Here is a 24,024-nt window from a genome sequence, read left to right as displayed (position 1 = left end):
TTACAAACACAGCTTTTCTCTTCACAAGACATAAAATGAAGGACTAGAGTCTCATGGATTATTGTGATGCATTTATCAGCTGTTTGGACTCTCATTTTGATGGCACCCATTTACTGCAGAGGATTTCTCCAAATCTCTTCAGATGAATAACTAACTTATCTACATCTCGGATGGTCTGTGGGTGACTAAATCTTATGCAGCTTTTCATTTTTGGGGAACTGTTCCTTTAAAGAATACAACGTTAATCGTGATGCTTCTAAGATGCCTTTTTTGACTCCCATAATGCAGTGCAACAATCAGACAATGTTGGAGACATTCTAAATATGCTTTAGACATTATAAATATAAAATTAATTCAGTACTGAAAAGAAAGAAACTTAAAGTAAAAAATAATAATAATCTGAATATTAGAAAAGGATTCCAAAACATTGGAGTGCAGCAGCCTATGACGTCCAAAGGCACTGAGGCAGATAACTTGGCTTCAGAACAAAGCTAGTGTCATGAACCTTTATTATACCTTATTTTTTAGCTGAGGTGAGGTATCTATATATATAGGAGAAAGAAGCGCATCTCTGTTAATGCCCTTGAACACTCAGCAGTGTCCTCCTTACTCACCCTCTCTTGGGCTGGAGTCCGGCCAGAGCAGCAATGGCAGCGTGCCTGTTTAGGAAATGAAGCTGTGTCTGTATCTCTTGCTTTCAAGATGTTGGCCCTAACAGGAGAAGTTCAGAAAGAAATGGAAACTAAGATCTCATTTGTGAACATGTTAATAATTGTTTCCCCATTTAAACATATTAAAACCAAAAAGCAGATTCACATTCATTTAAACTGAGGGAGCAAGCTGATACTGAATGCATCTTCAACCAGAAAAAAAAATTAATATTAATAAAATAAAATATTAATAAAAAAAGAATACCAATAATAAATACTGTTATGTAAAATGATGGTTTCTGGAAGTAAAACAAATGAATGACCAAGTACATACCATAAAAGTAAACATAAACGGTACCACTACACACACAGGCCAAAAGTTAATAAGGAAAAAATAAAGATTTTTAAAAAATTATTTATTTACATTTATTTGATGAAAAATGCAGTTAAACCTAAACTGTAATATTGTCAGATATTTGTATTTTTTTTTTTAAATAACCTTGAAACTTTATTTTAACTTTTAAACTTTATTTCACACTCATTTATTTAGCAAAATATTTACAATCTCAGTTTAATTGAGTCGCACCTTTTCGCATCATTTCACATGATCACATGATCTTCACCAGTAGCGATACTAGTAAAAGAAAACATAATTGTTTAATAATCCTTTTATATTACCACTTGAATGCTTTTTTAAACTAAATGAATTAAACAAAAGCAAAGATTTAAGCTCTCCCAAAAGCCATGAAAGAACTGAATGAAACACAATGCAGAAGCAGACTGAGTGACAGGACATCAGTGCAGAAGAGTGGGCGTCTCATATTATTTAAAGCACAAATGTGAACAATAGTTGAGCGCTGCGATGCTGCACAGGGCCAACCAGTGACGTGTGTATGTGCATGTGTGTCAGCGTGTGTTATGTTTATGGGGAGTTAATGATTAACTGAGTTATTACAGTATGCATCGGATCATGCAGTTGGAGTGATTTTGAGACACCATTTTCCATTTCGCCGCCTTGTGTTCTGCTGTTATTGACTATAAAATGATGGATGGTGAGAAATTGCTCTGTTTGCACATTGATCAATGAGACTCAGGACAGATAGAAAAAAAAGAAGAGAGAGAGAAAATAGAGTTATAGATGGCAGAAAGCATCTAGTTGTCAAGAATAGTCAGGCTGCTGAGTGCAGAGGATCTATTTTTATTTTCAGCACAGTTTTCTCAACATATTGCAACAGTCTGTAACTGTCACAGCTTGTGTGGTAAAAACACGGCCATTTTTTTTCTGCAGTAAAGTTTGTTTTAGACTCAGATATAATTTTGTGAGGAGACTTTAATGCAGCATTTGCAAAGTGAACCATAAACGAATTATCTGAGAGAACAGGATGTCTGTTCAGTCATCAAAGAGGGCAATAAAAAAATATACACTTTCAAAAAGAAGAAGAAGCTGTTTTTAAAGACAATACACTTAAAAATATAGGCTCTTTATTGGCATTGATGGTTCCATGAAGATCCTTTAACATCCATGAAATCACAAAACGTTCTTTATAGTGACTTTTTTTCATTGTATTATTAAAATAATCATCATGTACAAATAAAAATGGTTCTTTTAAGAAGAAATGTACAATTCTGAAGTAGAAATAGTATTTTCGTGTAAAACGTACTCCGAAAATCTTTGATTTTTTAACAATTTCAATGTACATTCTTTTTTCTAGTAAAATTATAAATTGACATTTTAAATTTAAAAAAGCTATTAAAAAGAAAAAAACGTTAATCTTTGTGAAGGCAGGATAAAAGGCAAAAGCAAAGAACCAGTAAATGAGATGAAAGGAAGAGGAAGTAGGAGGAGGAATAAAGAAGAAAGTCTTGGCACATTCTGAGATATCCTCTCTTTCCTGCCAGTCGTGTTGTCCAGCACTCAAGCCGCTGTCAATCATGACTTCCTAATCCCGAGCACAGACGCAGCTCTCTTTGGACCACAGGCCTGTGAAATCACTTTGGGAATACATGTATTTACTCACCCCTTGCTGGGTCAAAACTCCCCGGGAAAGAGAGTTGGGAGAGAGAGAGAGAATTTTGAGAAGAGCAGGATAAGTGTTTTAGTATGTGATGAGGTTAAAAGTTCAGAAGCTTTTAAAAGACATTCGGTAGTCAAGCCTGTGAATATGACATATTGTCCATTTAATTATAATATTCTTGATTTGACTGTCAAATGGAAAACATTAAAACTAGAAACATAAAATGAAAGCAAAATAAACTTTCTAGATCACAAACCCATAAAACATCAAAACCTTTTTGTCACAGTTTGTCACAATAGAATCTTTTAACCCCCACAGGAAAGAAAATCCATTTTTCCTAATCTCCTAATCATCATTTCAATCTTTTTTTTAAAATGATCAATATTGACTAATATTGGATATAATTTGTTTAGTCTATTTCATCTAGCACTAATGTTTGTTTAGGCTTGATTCGCTTTTAATTTTGAACATTAACATGATTCATCTGAACTTTATTATCATGTATATAACTTTTCAGGCTGCTTCAGGCATTCATGAGGAATTTAGAATCATATATATCATATATATATATGATAGGTAAAAATTGATAGCATGAATGCACTGTAAGTCGCTTTGGATAAAAGCGTCAGCTAAATGCATAATTGTAATTTTAATTTAATATATATATATATATATATATATATATATATATATATATATATATATATATATATATATATATATATATATATATATATATATATACCAATACTTATCAATATAACTGAGTTTGTTAAAGAGGAAACAATTAGCACAGCAGTTGGACACAAATATCAGACTAGCCTGCTCTTTATTATTACAACAAGCATAAACTTTAATAAGCTACAGTACAAAATTGCTTGTTTGTAAGGTGACATGTTCAAGAACTTCATTAACTTATTAGGAATGTCCAAAATGTAATAACATTTTATTGAATATGACTGTCCATTGCAAAAGTATGGCTATAGCCAATATAACGATGGCAATATATAGTATATATTGAAATGACTTTCAACCATAAACCAAAATAGATTTCAATATATATTTCAGAGGGAAAATATTTTCAATCTTGAAGCAGCCTGCTTTTGGATTTTATTCATACCAAATAAAATCACAATCGTGCTATATGCCTCTTCTGCTCATTCTAATTATACGTTTGTGTTGTTGAGGAACATGTGGTGTTCAATTGTGACATCACAAACGTGTTCCAGGACGTTATACTGACAGACAAAAGTAAAGTGTTATCAAGGCAGAGCAGGTGTTTCGTGACTAATTCCCGTCATGCCCTTCTGAAGTACTGATTCCCAGAGTCATCTTGTTCCCCTGTGGTGCAGATGGGGATATGGATGTTAGCACAGCAGCCATATCAAATATTTAATCACTCGCTCCTGTTATATAAAGCATGGTGAAACCTATTACAGTATTACTGGCCCGGTCTGAGATATATCTGTGCCCAGATTACTGATAACAATGGAGGAAAAAATAGCTGTAATATAATTAAAGTGATTATATAGCCACAGCGTGCTTATCTGTTTAAACGAGCGCGTGTAGTGGCTTGTAAACTTGTGATGTGCATAATTAGGACTATTTGTAATTCAACCCACATTTGCCAAGAGCAGCCTGCCAAAATGTGTTAAAAGGGTTCATAATAATGGCAAGTTGTCTCACCTTGTTCTGGGTCTGGAAAGAATACTAATAATGGATGCGTGGATGAAGGGGACAGCAACTTGACACTGTTCAAAGTTGTAAAAAAACGTAAATTATCACATGCAACACCATGCACTGAGTTCTCTCAGCAATTGTTCTCAGACTACTTGGTGTAGCTAACTTAATTTTGTTTGTATGCTAAATGTTAAAGGTCTCCTTAAGCTGGTTCTTGTTCAGACAGTTTCCAATTAGCATTACAAGAAACTTTTGGAAGATTTGTTATTTGATGTTGATCCTTATGCACAAAGAGGCTATTGAATCTCAGGCATGTATCTTACAAAAAAATAATAAATAAATAAATTTAAATATTTACAATAAATAAATAAATAATTTAAAGAGACATTCGATGCTCAGTCAACAGCATTTTTGGCATACTGTTGAATACCAGGGAAAGATAATTTGGACTTGTTATTCATTTTATTAAACAATTCCAGCAAAAATCAAGGTCACAGTGACGCACTTACAATGGAAGTAAATGGGGGCCATTCTTGGAGTATTTAAATGCAGAAACGTGAAGCATAAAATTGTACAAAAGCAATTAAACCCATTCTTTGTTTAAAAGGCTTGTTTCGTAGACAATATAATGATTTCGAACCAAAAATGTAAAATTATTATTTTTTCGTTCATCTTGAATTGAAGCTGTATTATTCTCTTTAGAGTTTAATATTCAAAATACAGGTAAAACACCTTTAAAAAACCAGTACAGAAAAGTCTTTATATATTAACAGTACGTTGTGACCTATTTGAAAACCTTTCTTAGAGTCTATAATCTTTTTATGCCATAATGCATGCATTAGCCCACAACCCCACCCACGTCACAGAATTGAAAATCTCACAGGCATAATTATAACGGGCAATTTCCCTCTTTAAGAATAACACCACATTTGGGCCACGCTCCACTGGCACTCACCAGGTATAATGAGAGAGCCGGCCTTGTGCTTCGAGCTGTAGCTTGTCAAAAACAAAGTTCTTATAATCATTGCTGTTAGTTCCAAATTGAATTGTTGAATTGTTTCTGTGTTGATATAAGTGAGAGCAAATTAGTTCTTGCAAATGGTACTAATGGTTTTAGGCCACTCAACCTTTTGATGCACAGGAGTGGATATGTTCGGTTCTTGGATAATTTTGCATACATTACATTGCATTTAACAGTCTTAAAAGTGCTATATATATAGATACAGATGTCACTTGTATCAGTTAATGAAACAATTATTTTAACCGTAAATGTAACTTTAAATGTTGCTACCATATTTTTGATGGTGAAATGCTGGCAGTTCTTTCTTTTCTTTGGTTTATTTTTTACACTGAACATGCAAGTACAGTATATGTGAGTAACTAACTCAAAACTGTTCAAAAAACAAGAATTATTTGTATTCCTTACACTGAAGCCTGTGGTGAGAGCAGCAAAGGGAGTCTGATTTTTGCTGGAGAAACTAACAGGATCCCGTCTAGCAGTCTAGAACAGATTTTCTTGAGCCTGTGGAGGAGAGATTAGCCATCTCCCTTTAGCCGTGAAACAGCTTAGAATCCCAACACCTTAATCTCATACGCCACACAGGACAGACCTTTATATATGCACCCTGTCAGGCAAAGCTCTCAGCTTCTGAGGATTCAAGACACGTCTTGCGAGGCGATGGATAGCGCACATATTAAAGCATAAGATTCAGTTGCATGATATTAAATTTGCTCCAGTCACAAATTAAATCATAAATGTTTGATATAATGCCATATCTGCAAACGCATTGTTACGTTGGCAAGACGTACATCTGTAACCATGGTTACTTGTGATTGCTTTTGTATCCTTGGAATGAAAGCACAAAGAAAGGGTCGTTATCTGAAGAATGCTTAACATGCAGACGTCTTCCTCAGAGAGAGACAAGACACTTAGTCAAATATTGCATTTGATGAACAGACTTTCAGGAAGATCTCAAGCTAAAATGCAAGAGAAAAACCAACACACAAGCCTCTCCGTGTGAACAGAAAGAGCCCATTTGGCCCTATATGTGGCCAATTTCATTGAATGAGAAAAAGAAATGTTCTTCTCCTCTGTTGAGCTCTGGCCCTAGACCAGGGAGGAGCTCAATAAGGGAAGCCATAATTGCTATTTCTCTGCTATTTGAGGGGGGTAAGAAAACTACGGCCACAGAATATGCAATTTTATGCCAATTACTGCAATAGATAAAAGTATAACCCTCAGACTGTGCCATGGAAATGAAGGCAATGTCTGTAGGAAGTCTGGGAGAGTTCCCTAAAAGAAGAAGATAATTTATTGGAAACATTTCAGTGGCTTGAATTTTAATTGATGTAGCCAAAAAAAAAAAAAAAAAAAAGTAATTTCAATACAATTGGGGCCCAAAGTTTAATGTCAGAATGTCACTAATATTCTTATGTTTAACCTGTTAATTGTCACCCCGTCTCGTATACGGGACGCCTACGTTGACTATACTATATTACAATCAAATCTAATCTAATCTTGACAAACTATATATCGTTGGAAAGGTCTAAGACCCCAAATATATATTTTACCAATATTGTCTGTTAAAAATTATGTAGGAAAAGTAATAGATTAATTTATGACAAGAGTGCACCCTCAGAAATCTACATCATAACAGGAGTTTTGACCTTTGTTTAAAAAAAATACTTCCTCGTTGCCTTTTTTTCTATCACATTTTAGAAATCATCAGGAGTTATATATCACTTGAAAACATAAAATCTAAAAATTCATCCTTTAAAACCCTTTTTAAAATCAGACATTGCATTACCATGTAAATGGTACATCAAAATCATGTTACAAAATGTTTTCATGTTCAAGTCTATCTTCAAAAACGTGAGTGACAGTTAACAGGTTAAATGGTGACCTAGGAATATAGTGAAGAATATTAAATATTTATCAATCATTCTAATATGATTTAATAATTCATTGAAATTTTCTATTGATTTACTTCAGTTTAAAACAAGTGTTGTTATAAACTAAACCTATTAAAATTAGTTTTGCCAAATGAAATAAAGAATACATAAATTACAAAAAAACAAGGACAAACTTAAAAAAAAGCTTATCAAATTTGAAGTGTAATACATATAAACGAAATAAGTAGAAGCACTACAATGATTGAAACTGAAATTAAATTAGTTTTAAAGATATAGAAGTATTAAAATTAAAGTTATATAAAAAATATGTAAAAAAAATAAAAATCACAAGATAAAATTACTCAAATTTCAACTAAAATTAAAATAAATAACTGAATAATATAAAGATGATAAATAACTGAAATGTACGATGTAAATAATAGTAAACAAAAATAGGCAAAAAAAAATGTATATGTATATAATTTTTGAAATTTCCAATGTGTTCTCAGATATATATATATAACCCGTAAATCCAGTGATATACTGTGTTGATTAACACAATTCTGACTTTCAGAAAATCCGAAAGCTTTCTGACCCTGCATAGACAGCAACACAACTGACACGTTCAAGTCCCAGAAAGATAGTAAGGACATCATTAAAAATAGTCCATGAGACATCATCGGTTCAACCGCAATATTATGAAGCTATGAGAAGACTTTATGAGCACAAAAAATAAAAGAAACAGAAAAAAAAACAGTTCCTCAGAACTGTTCTTGAGGTCTTGAAAATGAACTGCATCATCCACTCTATCAACCACATAATCTAATAAATAAACTTTGAGGGATGACCGGATAGTGACGATAAACTTTTCATTTGTTTTCCCTTCAGTCATGTTGGCTGAGTTTGGTGAAGGTTCAATGAAAGCAATGAATCATCTGCTAATCATGAACTTTTGATAGAGACGCAAGATTTGAGTGAATGGGAAAAAAACTTTCAACAGTCTCTTTTCCCCACTGGGTAAAAACAATTAGTCTGTTTTTCTCTCTTTTGTCCTTATATCTACAGAATCTCCTTATCGGAAACTCCACAAAACAAACACAGAGACTCACAAAGAGAAGAGCAACAGAAGAGAATAGTTTTTTAAATGTTAGGACAAAATGTTCTTAAAATGTTTATGAAACATTCTTAGAACATTATTAATATTTAAAACACGTTCTCATAATGTTAAAGGGGGGGTGAAATGCTAGTTTTCACTCAATATCCTGTTAATCTTGAGTACCTATAGAGTAGTACTGCATCCTTCATAACTCCAAAAAGTCTTTATTTTTATTATATTCATAAGAGAAAGATAGTCTGTACCGATTTTTCCCAGAAAAACACGAGCGCCTAGAGGCGTGACGTGTGGGCGGAGCTAAAGAATCACGAGCGCCAGTAGGATTTTGTGTTGAGCACGTCTGGAAGCTGTGACACAGATCCAGAGGCTGAAATTTAACAAGAGCAGCATCAGCAAAGGCGGTATGCTATGTGGTATGTACTGAAACTGTATATATTTGCTTAGCGGTTTTGGAAAATGACTAAGTTCCACTTTGTCGTTTTTTTTTTTTTTTTTTTTTCTTTTTAAGCTGTAACGTTACATGTGGAAAGTGCAGTTTGATAACAACATCGCATGTTGTTTACTTGATGTGCTTATGCGCTGATATCTAAGTTAACAACACAGAGATATTTGAAGCAGTTTTACTCACCGCCTGCGGTTCCAACACACGATCGTGACCCTTTTTCGTTGGGATTGCATTATCCTTAAGAAATAAACGATGTGCAAATCCAGCGTCAACCTGGGCCTTGTTTGTAAAACAAGCATCTTCGAAATGCAGGGAACAAACACAAACACTTGCACAACTCCGTTGATGCTCTGTAAAAATAAACTCCACCCACTGGTCCCTTAATGCTGTTTCTCTTTTGGTAATCTGTGCAGGATTTTCTTGCTCTGGCAACCAAAAACACACTGCTTTTGTGACATTTCACGACGCTCTCGCTCTGATCAGTGATTGTCTGTGCACAGCCTCTCTCTGCTCTGCTCTACGGGAGCGCGCGCTCTTCCGGCAGAAGTGCGTCAGGACCCATATAAGGAAATTCCGCTCCATCTAACGTCACACAGAGCCATACTCGAAAAAAACTTTCCGAAACTTGTGACAAACCGGAAGGAGTATTTTTGGAACAGAAATACTCCTTCAAACGTACAACTTAATTTTTGAAACTTTGTCCATGTTTAGCATGGGAACCCAACTCTTTAACAGTGTAAAAAACTCAGTATGCATGAAATAGCATTTCACCCCCCCTTTAAGAGAAAACATTCATCAAACAACATTTTAAAAACATCCTTATATTTATAGGCCTAAAGTACTTGATGAATGTTCTTAATGTCGAGAGAAAACATTGTTATAATGTTAAAAAATACAATTAAATGTAATATTTTATATGAAAAGAAGGAATGTTGTAAGTAATGTTTTAGTAACCTTTAAATAACATTCCACTTAAATTAGAAATCTGGACATTTTAATGCTATTAGAATATTACAAATAAATATTTAAATCACATATTTTGTTAAAGTTGTAAAAAAATGTTGTAAAAAAATGTTGTAAAAAAACACTTTTAGTAAAATTTAAATAATGTTTGAATTGCGATACAAAAATTGGACATTTTAATATTTTAGTAATATATTTTTTTTTTAATTGTCACCTGGGTCACACATAAAAAGGTGTATCAACCACATACAGTATATTAGTAATCAATAATTTGAATATGGTTTTGCACGGATCACTGTACTGCAGGGATTTTACAAATAATGAAGTGAATTGAATATTTTGGACCTCATCATCAGTTTGTCATCAAACACAAACATGTGTGGGTTTAAAAGAGGACGTGATTAATGCAGGTGAGACTCTTGCAGTTTGCTTGTGTGGTTCAGTGGGATGAGTGTGCTCGTCTCTGGAGAGAGAAACACTACTCACCGTCAGATTATGCCAACACGCTCTGCATCCTGAGCAGCCCATGTGACACTAATACTTTGCAGGATTTCAGCATGCCGTCCAAGCACTGGAGAACACAAGAGCATCCGCGTCTGAGCATCCTGTGAGAAAGTCAAAATAAAATGCACTGCCATGTAAAAATGAATGCTTAAGAGTCAGAGTTTGAGCAAGACTTTAGAAGAATCTCCTCTATATGAGAGTTTAGAAATGAAGAGCTTTGTTGACGTTGACAATCTTTGTAAATTGCAGGTATGGTTGTTGTTGTTTTTTCTGAAGTGAAGGCAGTGATGGGTTCATTTCTGCTTGAATGTGTAGCTAATTAACTTTTCAGATCTTTGAACTGTATATGAACCCTATCGCAGAACTGACATTAATTTGAGCCAATATAATCTTTCTTAAAGACATTCATTTACACACTTGCATTGAAAAGTTTTAAATTACTGCTTCTATTCAGCAAGGATGCATTAAATTAATCAAAAGTGTCAGTAAGGACATTTAGAATGATACAACAGATTTTGATTTCAAATAAATCTACTAATCAAAGAATGTGAGTTTCCAGAAAAATATTGAACAGCAAAACTTTTTTTCAACTGATAAAATCAGCATATTAGAATGATTTCTGAAGGATCATGTGACACTGAAGACTGGAGTAATGATGCTGGAAATCCAGCTTTGCATCACAGGAATAAATTACATTTGAAAATACACTCAAACAGAACACAGCCACTGTAAATTATAATAATATTTACCAAAATTACTGTTTTTACAATATTTTTGATCAAAAAAATGTAGCCATTGTGATCATAAGAATCCTCTTTCAAATGCTTTAAAAATAATTTCAACTAAATGTTGACAAAATATACAGAGAAACACATTTAAAATTATTATATTTTTTTTTACAGATGTTGTCTTGCAGGAAATCGAACAAAAATATTTATGACTCATCCTGCACTACACAGATTTTTTTATTCATGCTATTTAGAATAAGAATTATCCGCCACCTTATACCTGCAACCGACTAACAAGTAGCAAGGTATTACTTTGACAAATATTGAGTTTGAGATTTGCTGTTTTAATAGGAAATATGTCTATACATGAAAGAAAGCTGGGTTTGTTGATTCTGTGCAATTTCTAGTGACATAAGCGACATGTCCAATACGAAAAAAACTTAATAAAATATTATTTTTATGCAAATGAATGGCATCATTACTGCCACTACCAGTGGTAGAGGAGACACTTTATCTCATGTGATCTATCTTGTGATGGAGAAGTTACTGTGAGGGATTCTACTGTTCTTAATAATGCATAGCCTACAGGGACATAATGACTCAAAATGATGCATGGAAAACAAATGAGTTTGATTCATGCATTGATAATCAATCATCCTGTTCCTGATATATTATCTGCTGCTGCAGTCTTTTATAAAAATGCCTAACAGAATGAATATTTAATCGCTAAAGGTGCTTTAGGCATTAGCTACGTGGCATTAAGGTGTCATCTCATTTGTTTGTTGTCTCAAAGTATTGACACAATATAGATCAATAAATCATTTGAGCCTCAATTGCTCAAAAAAAATGATTAAAATTCTTCATGCCCACTTATTTAAGAGATCATTAACCAATTACTGTGAGAGACTTCAAACTCCCAGGCGTCAGAAGCAACAGATCTATACCGACTCTTTGCCCTTCAGCGAGACTTTGCCTTCAAAGCTTTGGTGCTTCAGCATTGCTAAACAGAGATTCTCTCTTCAAAACTCAGCGTGCCGTAAGATACGTCTAAGCTCTGGTTAATAAAGCCAGTCAATGATGCTCATGACTAATGGAGTCAGTGTTTTGGCTAAACCTCAAAGCTCCAATAGAAACACTATGCATCAGGAGTTTCTGCTTGATGTAATCCAGAGTACTTGAAAACGAGTGCATGCCAAACCTAGAAACAATGTGGTCATCCTAAATTTAGTAAAAAAAAAAAAAAGGTCTCACTATGTCAGCCGATAGATGCACACTGTCCAGCATGGTTTATATTTGTGTGAGCTTCTATTAAGCGCTTCATAAGTTTTTTATTTACAACATGTTTAACAGCGTTGAGCATCGTAGCCAATCACAGACATGTCTGTTGAAAGCAATGGCCAATCAGAGTTGTGTAAATGTATCAGTGGCACGTCCTAAAACACGCAAGCTCTCATTTAATACACTGTTGCAAATTCTTTCATTGTAAGTAACAATGTGTAACTGTAAAAAATGTGTAGGAATAACCACAACGTTTGACTGCACTTTGTATATTTTTTGTATCTGTAATATTTCTATTTTAATATTTTTAAGTAGGCTAAATATGATTTTAAAATGTTGTGCTCATTTAGTAAAAAGCAACAAAAGGTAAGTATAATTGTTTTAATTTTTTTACATATAGTGATAAAAAATAGAAAGTGCAGTGTAAAATTTTACTACAATAATAGCTGTTTTTATAAAAAATTGAAATCGTCTTTTTAATTTTTTGTATAGCTTATATAATTTGTAGCACAAGCTAAATAATCAGACTCTTGAGCAAGTTGCCAAAATTATTACAATTCCCTCCCCAAATCAAGTGCATTTTTAAAAAGGCATGTGTTTCTTAAAATGTTGTTTGCTGTTCTAGTGTGAGCCTAATCACTATAATCAATACAGATCCACAGTAATCCATTGATTCTCCTTGAGAAACACTTTCAAATAAAAAGCTAAGCAGCTTATTTTGTGAAAAAGGAAAAGACAACATAAACTGTTTCATCCAATGTTCTGTAGCAGTGAGTCAGAAAAGCTTCGGTCTCTTACCTGAGCCGATAGGGAATGTAATTGAACTTGTTAGACATATTTATGATTAGCTCATGCGATCACAGAAGACAGGACGGCAGTATGTGGAATTCTAGCAACCAAACAAACACAAACAAACTGAGATTTAAATAATGCTATTAAAATATCAGATGTTGCACTGACTGAATAGAGTGCTTTGGCCACAAGCAATCACTGATATTCAAAGAAAAAGCACACTTGAAAGTTTATTTACAATCACATTTGTCAGGCTCTCCATGGGCCGTTCACACAGCACTTGTTCCTGCTTTCTGTCTGGGCTATTTTTATAATAGTTTGCCTATGCACACATTCACCAGATGGACATCTTTGGTTGTTGCGTCACGCTTGGCTGTTTATTTAGCGTCTCGCATCATAAACAGCATGTTTGTAAGATGCCATGTCAAGCTATAAGTTGTTCAACTTTGAAGAATGCATCTTGCTTTCGGTTCCAGTCTGTTGCATTCTGTCCAGATTTTTATTTTTTTTGAATGCATGAACACATCATGTGTGAACGGCTCCGTCTGCTCTTGGTGGTTTGATAAAACATGTTGCCTTTAGCTGTAGGGGCCGGACTGACAGCTGAATTCATGAAAACATGGTCTGCATTTATGTGGTACCTTTTAAAAAAGTATATATTATATAACATTATTTTTATATAGTATATTAATTTACTATAAAAGGAATTATCTGAAATGACTGCTAAAATACTACACAATTAATATATAAGTTGAATAAGTTTTTCCGCACATTGTTAAGCACATGGTTGTTTTTAAATATGCTATATAAATACAATTGAACTTAACTTAATTGAACTGAAAATTTTCAAATAGATGAAAATAGAAAATAATTATTTTGAATAGTAATTATTTTTAACAATATTGCTGCATTTTTGATTCAAAAACGTAAAAAAATATCTTACTGATATCAAATTATAATTGCAAGGATGGCCTTAAAAAACACGTGTTAATACAAATCAGTTGTGGAATGTAAATGAAGGACTCACACACCTGTTTAGGTGTTTCTGTATCTCTTCTGCAGGAGCAGGCGAAGCAGTTTGAGGGTATACGTCGCTCTGTCAGACAACGGTACAGTCATTACTCAAGACACCACAGGCTCACACTGAGAAGAGAAGCCGAACGCTACAGCAGATGTTTGACTCTCCCTGTGTCTCTGGATGCCGTTCCACATGGTGGATGTCCTGCAGTTTGCAGGCGAGGGATTTTCTCAAGGCACAAGGCGTAAAGAAATAATGTAGACTGATATAAAACAGAGGAAGTGAAATAGGGAGGGAATAGGAAGCTGTGTGTGGGGGTTTGTGTTCTTGTGTGCTTGAGGCAATAACTGAAAAGCATCCATCATGTCATGCTGTTTTCAAACCACTGCAGTGAATGGCCTGAAAATACTCATGTCTCATGATTTATGATCTTCTCTATTAGTGTTTATGTCATGTTGTTGTTTACCTGCAGTATAGATGGGCGTAATATCTTGCCATCTTTCTTTACTGAAATACTATTACATGCAGGGTGTCATGGGTAATGCTGACGTGATATACCCAGTAAGTTTACGGCAAAAATAAATACCGTATTTTCCGGACTGTAAGTCGCACTTTTTTCATAGTTTGGTTGGTCCTGCGACTTATAGTCAGGTGCGATTTATTAATCAAAATTAATTTGACATGAACCAAGAGAAATGAACTAACAGAAAACATTACCGTCTACAGCCGCGAGAGGGCGCTCTATACTGTTCACTGCTCCTGTAGTCTACACTGAGCAGCATAGCGCCCTCTCGCGGCTGTAGACGGTAATGTTTTCTCTTGGTTCTTGGTTCTAAATAAATGCGACTTATAATCCGGTGCGACTTATATATGGTTTTTTCCTCATCATGACGTATTTTTGGACTGATGCGACTTATACTCAGGTGCGACTTATAGTCCGAAAAATACGGAACCAGGAACTGGTCACTTAAAATATAAAAGTTCAGCATTTTTATTCATCCTTCTATTCCAAACTTTCTGTATGGCTTTCTTTCATCCATGCAATACAAAACATCTTATTACTCTATATTGCATTTAATTAGGGATGTAACAATTCACCTTGAGTCGATAAAAAAATCGATAAGGATATGTTACAGTTCTTGTCAGTTAAATGGACGGTTAAATAGGAATTTACATCAATGTATCTCTTAAGGAAACGGTAAAATGGTATTTTCTTTTTATCTCGCCTCTGTATAATGCATATTAAAATGGTAATTATACACCGCAGCACTGCTTTGTTAACCAGTCAACTTTGCTGTAACCAAGGAAACGTTCTATCGCTGCTGTTCCATAAGCGCCATCTTCTGTCAGAGAGAGAATCTACATCTTCATTCAGCTCGTCTGCTGTTTTTGTTTCATTCAGAAGTGTTTTGTTTATATGAAGAGATTTCTTTTATTTGTTTTATTTATATATTTGATTTTGATTTGTTTTCAAATTTCAATTTCGCTTTGTTATAAGACATATTTCAGTTTCACAAAGAAATGGGCAACACTTTGTAAAAATAATAATAATAGGATACCTTTTCTCTTATGATTTGTGTATTGTGAAATCAGTATTGTGAATCATATTGCATCATTAGTTGAGTGTATCGTTACATCCCTACATTTAAAAAATATCTTCATGTAAAATGAACATTGCTTAATATACTAATGATTTTTGGCATAAAAGAAAAATCGATAATTTTGACCCAAACAATGTACTTTAGGCTATTGCTACAAATATACCTGTGCAACTTAAGTTTTGTGTTCCAGGGTCACAATTATGTTTTAAAATGTATTAAAACAGGTACTATTTGCGCTGTTATGCTCGCGGCCCTGTGGACACAGTACGTGCGAGACAGGCCTAATGAACCTCTTTCTCTTTTCTGGTGGCAGAATGAATGCACATCAGTGTGGGAGCACTGTGATAACCAAATGCTCACATTTGTAGGGGCGTATTTTCACACATCAGTTCAATGGATGCAAAATGACACAATGATTATTTTCACACCAATCCCACCATCAGCAGCACTGATCAAGTGAAGAGGATGCAGCGGTCCAGGTGTGGGCGCATCGCACATCGCTCCATCACTGCAACCATAATGCTCCTTTTTCTGCTTCAAAAAGATGTAAATTGAAAGAAATATGCATTCATCGTGATATTACAGCCCATGATTTTATGAATATCAGGATGATTGCCCTTTAACAGGTCCTTCCTTGCGAAGGAGCATGGTGAAATTATGGAGTGTTGCTTGAAGCAGCGTAGTAAATCTAATCAGCCGTCTCTTCATTTTCCCTAAACAATCAGCTGAAAGAAAAGGCCCTTCCAGGGGAGCGACATCCAGGCAATAATTAGTTATGTAAGCATGATTACTGACTGGCTGAATAAATGCTCGGGCTAAATACTGGCAAACACTCAAACACTCTGGGTACTGAGCAGATGATGGTTTCCAGCAGTGGACTTCATCTTCAATGTGTGATGTCATAATCGACTGCCATTGAGGTTAGATGGCTTGCAGAGTGCAAGGAACATTTTCGCAATTTCTCTCCCTCCATCTCCCACTGTTTCTCTCTTTCACAAACAAATGGAAGTACTAACTAAATCACAGTTGCTTCACTAATGAAAAAACTTTACAGACATATGTCACTGAACGTTATGTGAGAAGCATAATGGCATTTAATTTGTTATCACTGACATTTTTGACACCCAGTTTGCTTTTGTTAAAGAAATAGTTCACCCAAAAGTGAAAATATATTCACAAATTTTGGAGTTTCTACATTGGAACAGATCTGGAGAAATTTCACATTACATGATTTGCTCACCGATGGATCCCCTGCAGTGAATGGGTGCCGTCACAATGAGAGTTTAAACAGCTGATAAAAACATCACAATAATCCACAAGTATTTCACAAGAATGCTTTCATCACTTTAAAAATAGCAAATATCAGCAAATGATAATTTTCCTTTACAAAAAATAACTATTCCTTTTACAATCTGCACGATAAAGATTGTTTGTGAACAGTGTCTTAAATATCATGCTTTTCTTCAAAAAGTGATTGAAATATAGTGCACAAGTCAAATACTTGTATGATACTCTGTGTGTTTTTTTAAGTTTAGCCACACAGATATAGAACAGAATGGGGTGTGTAAATAATGAATTTGTTTAGGTGCACTATTTCTTTAAAAGTATGGCCCACAGACAATCAACCTCTCAGTTTGTCCCTCAGAGCTCAATTAAATGTCCACACCAATTGCAGCTGAACTTTTTTGTCCACATTCACAGCTGAACTTTTGGCTCTCTGTGTTGCACTCTTTTTCTAATAATGCAGTAGTATGGCCCCATTTACACCTGGTATTAACATCTGTCTCTAGTCATCCAACCACAAGTGGTCAGCTATAAATACAGATAGAAATGGGGTCCAATGCATCTTGTGATCCAATCACTCAAACCACTTGCACATAGCCAAGTGCTAATGTATCCTAGTGAGTCACAAGGCTGTCTATTCAGCAAACACATTCTTCACTGCACCAAAACAAGAGTTTTATGTTTTAAGTCCTCCTGGGAAGTTATTTTTGACACTGTAGCCATTTCATTTTTCTTTCTCTTTTTTCCTACTTCCCGACAAAGACAACAACAACATGTTCAACAATGTGTTGGATCCCACTGAAAAAAAAGTCATCAATATTTTCGATTCTTGGTTTACAAAAAATGTTAAGCAGTTTTCAACATTGATAATAATCAGAAATAATTATTGAGAAGCAAATCATCATATTAGAGTGATTTCTGAGGGATTAAGGCATTGCCATCACAGCAATAAATGCCATTTTAAAATACATTAAAATGACTATAAAAACACCATGTTAAAATGTAATAGTATTTCACAGTATTGTCATTTTTATTCTATACTTATCAAATAAATTTAGCTTCACTGAGTGTAAGAGACTTCTTTCAAAAACATAAAAAAAAATCTTAGTGATTTCCAAACTTTTGACTAGTAGTATAAATACAAATACTTGTCTTTAAAGATATAAATATAGTGTCAACTTTCAGGAGTACACTGGAATATAAATGACTTCAAAGAGACAAGCCACAAAACTCTCATTTGAATTTCCATATAAACAGGCCCTATGAAACAAACATCATTTCAGGATAACAGCGCTGACTCGTGCACCTAAAAGCTCTTGATTAAAGTTTCGTTGAGCAGGAGGGTATCAATTCAGCAAGACGCATCTTTTTTTCTTCTTCTGCCGTTTATTGCTTACTGATGCAGAATACTTAAAACTGCTGAGGTTGTTTTACTTCAGAACTCCCCCTTAGAAGATTTACAGTCTGTTAGAGGACACATTTACAGTGTTTTCGCCCCCCAGATCAAGTGATTCACAACTCGCGAGTTGCTCGGTTTTTTATAAATTCCAAAGTAAACATCAGACTGGAATGAATAGGCTAGAGTTTTATTATTATTTCATCTTATATTCTGACAGAACAGCAACAGCTACAAACTGTTCAAAGCAATCTAGGATATTAGGCTGTAGGAGTACCGCTTTATCAGGGGCTAAATCTCTAAGAACAGGGACTTTAGATCTGAAATGTTGTTATTCCCTTGAGAGGGAGTGTTTAAGCACAGTTATTTAGGATGGAGTGTAAATTGATTTTCAACAGGCTTGACTAGTGGAAAGGTATGTTTGGTTTAGGATCTAGCAGTCAGAAGTGCAGGACAAAGCATATGTGCTTCATTTGCACATATTACCATATGCAAATTTGGGACAGAAATGCACCAATCAGCAAGAACAATTGAAGGATTTACCTCTATAGCAGGTGCATACATGAGCCTTCAAAGCGTTCGACTGGAGGTGCAATCAATGAACGCCTTAAATCCTGCATTTACTTTGAGGACAGATGTGTCTTCCCGCAGTTGCATCTCTGCACCGTTCCTAGACAGAACAAGGAAGCTATTGATGATTTTTCAGCATCTCCATTGTCATTCCAATCATAGCTCTATCAGTAACACCCCTTGCACTGAACACAGGTGGCAATCGCTTGCAAGCTATTCCTGTCCCATGCGACGAAGGCCCAAGACTGAGATGAATCCCAGACTATATGTGAGCGTGCTGCAAGCCAAAAATCTGCCAATTAATTTCTTGATTGAAAAGCTCTCATTAGAGCGCCGTATTCCCAGACTCCATGTTAAACAGCAGAAGAGTGACATCTCTGTCCTTGAGCATAATAAATACCACAATTAAGAAACACGACGCCGAGCATTCATTTCTCACAGGGACACACACACAAACACTTGTCTTCATGATGTTCCTGAACACTGTTCAAACGTGGCAGGTGCTCAAGGTGGTTTAAATGATCCTTGAGAAAATGGATCAAATATTCCTGCAAATGAGAGATTGGTGTCTAAAAGAGAGACTGGTTCTTGAAAAGCATTCATGGACAGTTGCAGCTGTAAAACAGCTTTCTTATTATAGGATACGGATGGGTCATGATGGTTGACTAGGTTTTTATTTTTTCTTCAGTTTTGATATTTTTAGCGATGTGCTTTAATTGGTAGGCTGACAGCTTGCTGTGCTTTAGCTGTTTCACAGTAAATCCCCCTAGAAAAAATCTATATGAAAGCATCACAGCTACTGCCAAGCCGACAAACATCTTTGGCCACAGTTGTTGTTTGCTGCATCAAGTTAAATAATTAATCAATAAATAGTCCAATGTTTAAATATAGGGTTTTAATGTGTTTTTTGGTTCTAACCTGTTTTGCTGTTTTTTTAACACAAGAAAGATCTCAAGAGCCTCTGTTTACACCATTATTCACTAGTTGGTATACCTAGCTCTGGTTGCACCAATAACTGTTGTGAACATCACTACAGCTCAGATATAATTTCATGCCATTCCTTATTAATATCAAATCAGTTTAAACACAACAAAGATGAACATTTCAGAGGGAGAAGGGTTTATAAGTTCTACTAGTGCAAGCAGAGCCTGGTCTCTTGAAAATGCCTATAAATAGTATGCCAAACAAAAATGAATACTTTTGGTATTGATAGGGTTTTTGGACTGGAGTGTATATGATATGCACGTGTTTGGCATGCATATGATACGAAATTTGTTGTCATGCATATGATACGCAGTTTTCGCATACATGAAATGCATCTAACCCACAACCCTAATCCTACCCATCGCCTAGCATATACATGCCAAAGTCCATTTTTGCATATCAATACTACAGTTAATAATAAAATTATTCATAAAATATATTCATAATAATATTAGGGCCGGGACTCGATAAAAAAAATTAATCTAATTAATTAGAGGCTTTGTAATTAATTAATCGAAATTAATCGCATTTTAATCGCATATAAATATTTGACCTGAGAACAGTGAGAAGTAATTTTTTTCACATGGATTTATAGTACACCATTGAATAATGATTGAATACATAAGCTTAAGCAACAAAATATTGTTTATTTTTGTTCAACCAAGTCAAGCAGACCAGTGCAATTTTTTCCATGAAGTGTAGCAATAGCATATTTAGAAACAATTTAGAAATATTACATTTCAGAAATTCAGGAAGCTCATAGGTGCTGGAACGTTCTGTAAGGTGTTTTTTTTTAAGTAAAACACAATACTGTCAATTACATTCAGAACATTGGAAACACTGACTATTAGAAAACATCTCTCTGTTGCTTCAGAGGCCATAACATACTAAGTCCAACTCTCAATAACCTTGGCCAAAACAATAAAGAGTTCAACATAAACTGTTGCACCAACAAAATAATACATAGTTCAACATAAAGTGTAAAGTCCACGCTAGCTGCTATATGTTTTGCGTTGAGGTGATACTTGAGGCTCAATGTGCTGCAGTGATATGCGAACGCTAGTTGGTGCTCCAGTATAATCGGTCCGCTGAAACGCATCCAGTGAGAAACGCGGGAATTTTTTTTCTGTAATTAATTAATCTTAGTTAACGCGTTATTTTTTGTGTAATTAATTAATCTCAATTAACTTAATTAAGTCCCGGCCCTAAATAATATATATACATATGCAACACATGATACTTTTTTACTATAAAAAAAATAAGGTCATGCTTATTTTAATAATATAATACAAAGGAATATATAATCATTAAATTAAGTGATATCAGCGCCCTCCATAAGTACAGTAATGACAAAATTGCCGTGGAGTCAAGACATTTGCAAATATGATTTAAAGATGAATAGGAGGCAAAACTACAGAATGTCACATTTTATTATTAGCTGTTTCAACACAACACAAGTTTTACCAAATAAAAAGGACAGCACTTTTAGAGTTCATCACACTATCTGATGTGAGCAGAAGTATTGAAACAGTTGAACCTGAGACAGAAAAGCTATTATTTTGTTGCAGATCGCTTGTGTGCAATCAGAGCAGTGAATCTACGACCCACAGACATCACCAGACTCTGGTCTCATCCTTTGAATGGTCTCATCATCAATTTAAGCCTACCGGCAACTATAGTTGCCTCAGTTTATAGTTATCACTTTCCTTTTGTAAGTATTTTTCTAGATGTTATCCATGTTTTATTTCTCAGTGACATACAAGCAAATAACCAAATAAAGGATTTCAAAAAAAAATTTTTTTTTTAAATTTAAAAAAGGTATCCACTTACCTCCTGTCACATGAGGCTGTCAACTTCCTACCTCTACTTCCAGTAAGCATGGTGAAGGCAAACCCTCCCAAAGAATTTTCCTGTTACTAATAATTATCTTATATATACTTAGTAAAAAGTCCAAGCAGCAGCTATAATTGCCGGTGGGCAAATGACTTGCGAGTACATATCATGGAAAAATAGGATATACTGTGTTAATAAGTTAATAAATCAAGGTTATTGGCCTTGTTTTCTGCTGTTTGCTTTCATAATATCCCATCTAAATCATAAACTTAACCCCTTAACTGACACTTCTGCTGTACAGTAGACCTTAATTTAATAGTGAATAAATCTGTCAAAAGGAGAATATGAGAGAGCAATCTTTCCACAGCTATACTGCCCCTCTTCTGTGTCTGCTTTAGACATGAGGGGTGGGAATTTCAAGTTTTCAGTGGAAATGGAAAGATAATAGAGCTAACACATGGGATTAACTGATGTAGATTATCTTTTTCTCCCTTTATGCATCATGTCTTGTATTGAGACCCCTTTAGTTTGGATGCGATTCATTCTAATTGGTCAAGGACCCTAATTCTTTTTATGACTAGTAGCGTATGATTCCATTATAATGTAATGAGTTAGTAATGAGTTTATATTTACACTATTATATGAAATCACCTATTACAGTAAGCCATTGAATTCTAGAGACCTAAAAAAATAAATATTTTCTTTTAGGTATACCTTTTTTATTATATAGACGTAATATTTTCTTCATTCTATTTATTTGTAAATAGATCTAATACTCCTCTAAGATTGAAAATATTTTCATGTTTAATAATAATTAAATAAACAAACAAAAAAACAATAATGGGTGTAGCCTACACGTGATACTTGTTTAAAAAAGCATATATTTTAAAAAGAATATCATTCATTTAATTAATATCAAGGACTTTTCTCTGGGTTAATCCATCTGATTTACATCACAAAGTATAGCAAGCAAACATGTTTATGAAAATCTATAAAACTACTTATACCTTCACTAAGTAAGGGAAAGTTCGCCCAAAAATGGAAATTGTTTCATCGTGTCATCTTCAAGTTGCAAACCTATCTTTCTTTCTTTTGTTGAGCAAAAATATTATATTTTGCTGAATTTTGGTAACCAAACAGTGAAATGCATAATTTTCTTTCAGATACACATTTTTTATTATACATATGAAATATTTTCTTCTTTGCCACATGGCAACTTAATGGCTGCACTTTGTTCTGCACTGTTCCACCATTTTATGACTAATGAATATGTTGTGTTTTCAAATTCAAGCGATTAGATGCAGCCATTTTTGGGGTTTGCATCCAATGTTCTTAAACTTTTATGCATAATAAATTTGTTTATGAATAAAGATTGACCTGTTGAAAGCAGTTATTTTGAGTTAGATGCCAAGTGAATACAGCATATCTGCCCACCAGCAACTGCCATGCATTCAAATACGAGTTTCAAGAAAAAAAAAAACGTATAAATAAATGCATTCAAATAAGAGTTTTTTTTAAAGAAGACACCTTGGGAAAATAAATGCAAAACATGTTGACATAGGACATTATTAACATAACTATATGCATGAAACCATTCAGAAAAAATTGGCCACACATGGGTTAATTCAGCCAATTCCATGCTGATCAGAGGTTTGCATCTTGCTGTGTAGCTTCTGTAATTCTGTGTCAAATTCTCCTGCGGACTGTAGATTGTCAGTGCCTCACCCCAGTGATTTTACAGACCCATATTTTATTTTCACAGCTTTTATGATTTGTCTGTCATCAACTACTGTTGTTTTTCTCAGCCGATCAGGTCGTCATTGGTTGCTGATGATTTCTCCATGCCCTTTGTTTTTCCTATGACTTCCTCTTTTCTTTTAGCATCCAAATTGCTTACTTTTCTCTCAAAGTCAGCTCCCTTGTCTTCATCCTGGTTTAAGTGTGTTGTCATCGAATGCAAGACTCAGAATGAAGCAAAGGATATAACTGATAAGACACACTCCCTGCTTTTAATATCTGAAGAATGAATGCAACAGGACATAGCTGAATACTTAGAAAGACTGTCCCAACTGTATACTTATGCTCACATCAGATATGGAGACGAAACTATATATATATATATATATATATATATATATATATACACACACACACACAATAATATGCAACACATGATCTCAGACATGTTTTTTTTCATATAAAAATAATTATATTGTGCTTTTTGTAATAACTGAATAAATCAATCATGTGAAATTGAGTGACACATATACAACAATA

At 34.4% G+C, this 24,024-nt stretch overlaps 1 long non-coding RNA gene across 1 annotated transcript; it reads right to left on the bottom strand.

Moving 5' to 3' along the window:
- Positions 1-150: 150 nt before the first annotated feature.
- Positions 151-14,302, bottom strand: LOC127971925 (uncharacterized). Its single transcript, XR_008156969.1, has 4 exons — positions 14,093-14,302; positions 13,068-13,158; positions 10,246-10,364; positions 151-711 (listed from the first exon to the last, which is right to left on the bottom strand). It is a non-coding gene; the product is annotated as an uncharacterized LOC127971925 (long non-coding RNA).
- Between the last annotated feature and the right edge of the window lie 9,722 nt (positions 14,303-24,024).

Source organism: Carassius gibelio, chromosome B14 (assembly GCF_023724105.1).
Source record: "Carassius gibelio isolate Cgi1373 ecotype wild population from Czech Republic chromosome B14, carGib1.2-hapl.c, whole genome shotgun sequence".
Taxonomy (NCBI): Eukaryota; Metazoa; Chordata; class Actinopteri; order Cypriniformes; family Cyprinidae; genus Carassius; species Carassius gibelio.
The sequence above is the reverse complement of the archived record's forward strand: the minus strand, read 5'-3'. Positions and strand labels throughout refer to the sequence as shown.